Source organism: Podarcis cretensis, assembly GCF_951804945.1.
Source record: "Podarcis cretensis genome assembly, chromosome: 9".
NCBI lineage: Eukaryota > Metazoa > Chordata > Lepidosauria > Squamata > Lacertidae > Podarcis > Podarcis cretensis.
In genome coordinates this window covers 25026789-25035073 of record NC_137178.1, presented here as the reverse complement: position 1 = coordinate 25035073, position 8285 = coordinate 25026789, and the positions used below count along the sequence as shown (strand labels likewise).

General features: G+C 44.7%; 1 long non-coding RNA gene across 1 annotated transcript; it reads left to right on the top strand.

Annotated features, from left to right (window-relative positions):
• The first annotated feature begins 998 nt into the window (after positions 1-998).
• On the top strand, positions 999-7441 carry LOC307223946. The gene is made up of 3 exons (XR_013842341.1): positions 999-1068; positions 3854-3939; positions 7229-7441. It is a non-coding gene; the product is annotated as an uncharacterized lncRNA (long non-coding RNA).
• The last annotated feature ends 844 nt before the right edge of the window (positions 7442-8285 follow it).

Sequence of the window (8285 nt, the reverse complement as noted above, 5' to 3'; positions counted from 1 at the left end):
AAGGCTTTATATGCTATTGTTGCCTTGATGTCATGATGCTGAAGGAATCTGGCTGGCCACTGTGTAAGGCAGAATACTAGACCGGATGCATCCCTTTTGTCAGATCCAGGGCTGCACCTCTGAAGTTCTTAATAAAAATTAAGTTTTGTAATTAAAAAATAAAATCACAATTGGCCAAGGTGATGTTAATGTTGTTTTTCTAGTTGTATGTTCAAAGTTTCTAGATCTCTTTAGGCCACTATTGTCTATATCTGTAATAATCAGCTGAAGTCATAGGCTTCTCATGTCCCTCAGGCAAACATTTCCCATCACCCCTAGATTAGCCTTCTACAGACTCAAAAAGAAAATAACCCCCAGTTCTGGAATCAGGCACTGGCAGATTGGCATGCTGTTGGCTTCTCTCTAGAAACATGCTCTGTCACTGCTTCCCACCTCCCTCCACATGAAGGAATGGAAAAACACTACCTACATAAACAGTAAAAAGTGCCAAGCCCATAGGCGTCAAGCCAGTATTTCCAGTTAAAGTTCTCTTCAAAAGTTCTTAGCCAACTACTTAACCTTGATTTAATGGTGCCATTACGCTGAGAATTTCCCCCATCCACCCACATGGGTGCATCATGTAAATTTGCACCCCTCCTCACAGCTGTTAACTATCTATAGATAAGAAGTTCCTGGTAATTTCATTGTTTCAGTCCTCTTCAATTGCAATTCCTTGTTTACCCTTCAGCAGGAGGTAGAATGGTCAATGAACTTTCCATATTTTTCACTATCTCTTATGTGATTGATTCAAAGATGGGCTCTTAATATTCTTTAACAGGAAAAGGCTTTTGAGGGGAAATATCTCCTGCCCGAAATTCAGCATTGCCTTTAAAATTGCACTGGTTACATGTAGTGACTGTTCCCTACTTGCTGGTTTTAATTACGCAATAAAGGCAGAAACATGTGCAGCCAAAATCAACAAGCCTTATGTTATTACATATACTTACTGCTTTTTACGGTGCACGTGATGAGGGTATTCACATGTGCCGTTCATTCTGCAGAATGTGACACCTTTCTCTCGCACGAAATGTAAGTCTCCAAATGTAAATTTGGAACGCTTTTAAAGCAGCTGCAGAAATATACGATGCAGCAGGTACTCAGACAGCTCTGTACAAGGAAGAAAAGCAATGAAGAAAATGACGTAAAAATCCTGGTAATGTAGGTGCTGGGAAAAGGGTGCTGAGGATTGTTAATCCCTTGCAGAGCTACAATTCCAAGTGCAGTTTACCAAACAATCCCTCTTCCTGGGGAATATCAATATATAAAAATTAGCATATTCAAAGTTTATCAACGTATTTGTCACAGACGTGTGGAGTTCTTTAAGCACCTAGCAATGGTCGTCCATTGACTAAATAGCCTCGGGCAGTGTGCATACAGCTGAAAAAGTATTCATTCCAAATGAAAACAAGATTAGCTTTAGTGGCACTTATTGGGCACTGATAAGTCTCCCTTGATAAGTAGTGTTTCACTGATACCCCTTGCATGTTTTTAGGGGCCCTTGATATTGAGGCTCTTTGTTACCACTAGAGGGCAGGCATTGACAAGGAAGTGTGTTGTCCTTAAGAGCCCTTATAGATTCCCTCACTTGTTTATTTTCATTATGAGGCACTGAAACAATGCCCAGACTTTGTTGGTTCTTGTTTACATTTAGTTCGAAACCAAAGTTTGTAACTAGGTCACCATTAAGCATGTGAGCCCAGAGCTACAGCTCTTGCATCATAATGCAGAACAGTTGAAAAAGAAAAAGAAAATTAAAGGCAGTAAAAAAAACAACAACCCAGCTTTGGAGCACAAATTAAGACTGCCTAGAATTTCAACAGCCTGGCTGGTTTTAAACCAAATTGATTATTTATGCTGCCAGGTTTTCGGATGCAACCAAGAAACAGATGATGGAACATGCGTAAAAGGGCAAAAAATAGTTTCTGTTTTATCTGAGCAAACCCATGTTTCAGAATATAAATATTGATTTCATGATATCCACATGGCAGGATCGGAAGAAATTGCACTCCAGTATTTTGCACGTCAAATGGGCTCTGCTGGTGCATTTGCACCGTGCCAACCTCACTGCTGTGTTACCCCTTGCCCTCCCAGTACACCACAGCAATGGGAGGTCAGGTAAAAGGCAGAACCACTCTGCTCCACCAACCTCTACTGCTCAGAAGACACAAAGTTGGCCATTGGTTCCATCTCCTCTCTCTTTCTCAGAAAGGGGAAGCTTGGGTTCACTAGAGACTGGAAGTAACAGCCCACTTCAGAAAGTAATTATTTTCCTTGGCTTCACGTTGGCCATTCGTCTTTGCTTTTCCAATTCATTCCAATTGCAGAGCAGTTGACACTATTCTGATTGCATTTGAGTTCTTCATAATAATGATGAAAAAACCCACACCTGTCCTTTGCAGGTCTCTGGGCCATATGACTCACTTTGTAATGGCATCCCCCTTTCTTCTTCTTTCTTGAGTGTATTTAGAATCTGCCAGCTGATATGCATGATCACTTCATTCATCTGATGACGTTAGTTAGGGCCCACAAAGCTTGGACAATGATCTATCTGCTAGCCTGAAAAGCCACAAGACTCTTTGTTATGCTTTTCTTTTCTTTTCTTTTTTTACTATAACAGACTCAGGTGAGCCCATCCCTGAAACTATTTATGACAGCTTATTTGTGCCAAATTTAGCCTGGGTGTGTAGAAATAACTTTCCAAAATGCATCCATCTCTTCAGTAGCCCAGGTTCGTAGAATCATTGAATTGTAGAGTTGGAAGGGACCCAAAGGGTCATCTCGTCCAACTCCTTGCAATGCAGGACTCTCAGCTAAAATATCCATGACGGATGGCCATCCAACCTCTGCTTAGAAACCTCCACGGAATGAGAGTCCACAACCTCCCAAGGGAGTCCATTCCACCGAACAGCTCTTACTACCAGACAGTGGCGTAGCGTGGGTTGTCAGCACCAGGGGCAAGGCAAGTAATTTGCGCCCCCTAACCCTAACCCCCAGATGTTGTGCCCAGTGCGGCCGGGTCCCCCTGCACCCCCCACGCTATGCCACTGCTACCAGAAAGTTCTTCCTGGTTTTTAGTCAGAATCTCCTTTCTTGTAACTTGAATCCATTAGTCCTGGTCCTTTTCTCCAAAGCAGGAGAAAATAAGCTTTCTCCATCTTCCATGTGACAGCCCTTTAGATATTTGAAGATGGCTATCTTATCTCTTCTCAATCTCCTCTTTTACATGCTAAACATACTCAGCGCCTTCAACCATTCCTCATAATTCTTTGTTCCCAGACGCTTGATCATCTTAGTTGCTGTCCTTTGCACATGGGAGTGGATAAAAATGCAATTGAAATTCCTACTTGCCTATTGTTCTAGGATCCAAGCTTAGTACATAACAGCAATAAATAAGTAAATAGTATTTCAACTTCCGGTCTGCTGTGAAGGGAAATGGCAGCGAGCTCCGTATCATCCTATTAAGGAAGGACACAGTCCAGGCTGCTAGCGCTTTGGGGGTGAGCGCCAGGGCTAGGCACCCCCCCCCCCAAAAAAAAAATCTCCACTTGGACTCCTTGGCAGGTTTTGAATAAATATCCACAAATTTATTAATAGAATATATGACAGATAAGGTAATGATATGTACAATTTTTAACATGAAGAGAATAATAAGCGCAAACGGAGCTGAGGGAAGTCTTGGGAGGGAGAGGGAGGAACAGGGAGGGGGGATAAAAAGGGGGGAAATAATGTAATTGACTATTTGGATTGATTGAAATTGTTTAATAAAAATATATATTAAAAATAATAATAATTAAATAGTATTATTCCATCTTAGGTGACCCTTTACCCACAATTAACACTACATGGGAGAGGAATTGAGGGCAAGTGTACATGCCACTGCTACTCTGCACAAATCAGAGGGTGACTATCTATACTAGGAAGCTGGCTGGACTTGTGTCGGCTATCTGGTTGCTTTAGAACCTTGCTTTTTCCAGGGTTCTAAAATGTACAGGGCATGAAGCAAATGTACGTGAGCATCCACTCTTGCGGAGGGTAACGGAGGGAGCAGGGGTAAGCTTGCTAGCCTCCACATAGTGTTGGTCCCATGGTGAGAGAAACACCTTAAGAGGGCTAGTGTATCCCTCAAATCTGAAATTATTCAAATTGGCTTTTGGGAGTCATGGGTATGAGCTGGGGTTTAATTAGGGTAATTAATCAGGAGCTTTAACACATTCTAATGTGCAACTGAGTTATAATGCTAGGGTGGTGGTACATATTTTAATAAATGGATAAATAATAGCATGTTGCACTTTCCCTGGTAAGGCCCACTGAATTAGCTGAGTACATCTAAGCTGGGCAATCTTCCAGTTATGGGTTGGCACAAAGTCAGAAGCTTCCCTCACATGGTGCAGGAACAGTCTGAGCTCCATGGGCGGACCTAATCTGCTGCCCAGGATAGAAGACCACTAGCAACTCGGTCTTAATATTGGCAGAAAAGTGTAATAAATTGTTGGGGTTTTTTTTAAAAAGCCACCTAATTTTTTAATGCTTAAAAAAAACACAATGATGTTAGAAGCTGATTTCTTTATTATTCCCCCCCCCCCATAAGGATTTGCTTCACTTTGCTTTCAAAAATCTCATGCAATTTAAAAATAAATACAGTGGTACCTTGGGTTAAGAACTTCATTCATTCTGGAGGTCCGTTCTTAACCTGAAACTGTTCTTAACCTGAGGGACCACTTTAGCTAAGGGCCTCCCACTGCCACCACGCCACCACCGAGCGATTTCTGTTCACATCCTGAAGCAAAGTTCTTAACCCGAGGAACTATTTCTGGGTTAGCAAAGTCTGTAACCTGAAGCGTCTGTAACCTGAAGCGTCTGTAACCTGAAGCATATGTAACCCGAGATATCACTGTATCACCCTTCCTTCCTCAAAAAAAGGGGGGGGTAAAGGACCCTTGACAGTTAAGTCCAGTCATGTACGACTCTGGGGTTGTGGCGCTCATCTCGCTTTACTGGCCAAGGGAGCCGACGTTTGTCCGCAGACAGCTTTTCCTTCCTCAAAGGACCTCCAAAGAACTGGTGGCAAGCAGCATAATTTAAAAACAAAGTAACTTTATTCACAATGAAGGCTTACTTACTCAAAATACCATAGCAGACCTACGCTGCACAGTTCCTTTCACGTCATTGTCACTAGGGGCATTTCCACTCACTGGGTTATATGTAACTAACTTTTTCTCAAAGCTGACCCACTGAAATTAATGGACCTCAGTTGGGCATGGTCATTAATATAAATGGGTAAATGCTAGCTTCCTAAACCCACCCACCCCACATCCAAGATAGCAGAAATCATACATTCACATCAGAGGTGTCAGGGACTCAGCGGGAGCGCAGGGAGGAGAGGAGATGGAGAGCGAGGGGGAGCAATCCGAGGGCAGCGTAGGAGAAGATGACAGCAGCCCGATAGATTCCGTGAGCCTCTCCAGCGAATCGGAAGATTCACAGAAGGGGGCGCCGATGGGCAGGGCAAGGGGCGACCCAAGGGGGACACCCCAGAAGCAAGGGGCCAGCGGGGACTCCCAGAGCAGCAGTTGCAAATCAGGACCAGCTTCCCCACCAGAGCGTAGTGGGGGGGAGGAGTCCCAGGTGTCAGAGCCCACATATGCACCACCAGCGAGAGAAGATGAGTCAGGGTTGGCCACGCCTCCATCGGAGAGCGAGGGAACGGTCAAGAGGAAAGTTGCAGGCTGGGCGCGCGCGCCAAGTTCAAATGTACAGGCGAACGGCACAGAAGGTAGCCCGGATAGGGAACCAGGTCCTAAAGCCCGCCGGAAGGAGGGGGAAGAATCATCAGGGTCAGCGTCAGAGGAGTCCAGGAAGGATGAAACCCTAGCGGGCAGGAGGGCCCAGAGGAGAAAGGAACTTAGGAAGAGGTGGAGCAAAGCGAGAGTGTTAAACTGGTGTCATAGGGGAGGAGACTCAGACGAGACTTCGCCGGTCTAAGGTCGAGACGTAGAGCTGCGCGCTGCGGCTTTAAAATGGAAACTGAACCTCAATAAAGACTTTTGTACATAACTACAGCCTAGCGTTGGTCCTCTGTGAGCTGGGACCTGGAGGCAGCTCTGACAAGAGGCTACTGGACTTTATAGAAATGGGAAAAGATTGTCACAGGGGGCCACCACAGGAAAATGTGAGCAGGGCCTTTAAAATGGAATGCCACCTCGCCCAAGCTGCACCTACAAGATGTTTATAATTTTATTTATTATTACATTTATATCCCACTTTCCCCCCCCCCTCTCCATTGTTATCTTCACAACTGAGAGGATAAGAGACAGTGACTGGCCCAAAGCCACCCAGTGGGCTTCATGGATGAGCAAGGATTTGAACCCTGGTCTCCCAGGTGTTAGTGCAGCACTTTAACCCCCACAGCACAATGCCGCTGGTACAAGAATCCTGGTCTCCACATTGTGCCCAGACAGTGCCCATTGCTGGCTCTGCAGTTGCCTCACCGGCCATACTAAGGGTGTTGCCATCTCAAAAATGTGGGTAGGGTTTTCTTGTGGTAAAGGTAACACTGCAAAACAGGTTAGCTCTTCACAGAGGGGAACTCTACCCATGCCAACCACGACAACTATATGCCTCCTCCAGACTAAGAGGCAATATATCAGCTTCTAGAGTGTGAGAAGAGAAGAGTCATTGCTTTCATGTCCTGCCTGAGGGCTCTTATGTTCTTACAGCATCATAATGAGATCCCTTTCTAACCAAGGTGCCAACCTTGAACTTGTGCACGAGATTTTGCCAAAACTTGACAATCCCACCAAACATATCAACCAGTTTCTGCATCTATTTTGTATGCTAATAGCATTAGGAAATATACACCACCTCCCATAATGTTGATTACATCTTCCATAACTACCTATTCACACCAACAGAGGGAAGGGTGTGGTGATAAACAACGAATGCGAGCTAGTTGGATCTCGCCAGTATTTTCCTGCCTTCAGCATTTCCTCCTGAAATAAGGGGATAATAACATTAGCAGCTTACTTCACTGTGTTTGTATTAGGATTACTAAGGCTGTGTTAGCATGTTCCAGCAAGAACAACAAGGGACCTGGTAGCCCCTGAGGCTTAACTTGACGTTGTTAAGGTCGGTTGGTTGGTTTTGGTGAGTTGGAGTGCACTTCGTTAGACACATGAAATGTTCTTCTCAGTTGGCAGATCCATGCATGATGCTACATAAAATTGAAGAGAAGTTATTCAACAGATGCAAGAGAACAGGCGTGCCCCATTGCAATGTGGGCACAAAGAAAAGCAAGATCCACTCCCATTTGAAGAGGACCATTTATCTTCCATATCAAGCTGGCCACTTGGAGAGGCTCTACTCCGCCCAATTCTGATGGCATTAAATTTGCATCTCAATTCCATTTCAACAGCCCTGCAGGGGAGTCTGTCTCTGAAACGTTTTGTTCCTTTTTTGGTTTTGTTCTCAGGGTGAGTTACAGCAATGCAACCATGCAATCAAGAACAAGTAAAAGGAGTAGAACAGTCTGTGTACAAATAAGTGCATCTGTTCCAAGCCAAAAGTAGCACAATATATAGATTAAGCAAAACAGAACAAGTGGAGTCCCATAAAGATGGACCTTAGCTGTCCAAGGCCAGGGCAAAGAGGTGCATCTTCAGCATAAGCTGGAAGCTGTCGAGTGAAGATGCTCCTGTGAGGAGGACTGCGACAAAGCCCTCTTCTGGACAATGCCTTAACTAATGAATGCAAAGGGAAACTCTGATCCTAAACCTGTGCTGCCATGTGGGATATCTTTGGGGGAAGAAAAAGCTAAGGGGTAAACCAAACAAATACGAAGAAGTGAAGTTGGATGGCGCCTTGTACACCTCCTCCCAGCAACTCCTGCTGCCAAGCTTGTGCCAAACACATCGCTCTGCTTTCCTTTGGATCACAAAGGATCCAAAGGATACAGGGATGGGGCATTTGTGGCCCCTCCAGATTGCGCTGCCTTCCAGTTCCCATCAGCATCCCAGCCAGGATTGCCAAGGGTCAGAGATGGTCCAACAACTTCTTGAGGGGACATAGAATCATAGAACTGCAGAAAAGGAAGGGACCATGAGGAAGATCAGCCAGCCCAATCCCCTGCAATGCAGGAAACTTTTTGTCCAATGTGGGGCTCGAACCATGATCCAGAGATTAAGAGTCTACCACTGAGCAGTACCGGATTTACGTATAAGCTAAATAAGCTATAGCTTAGGGCCCCACTC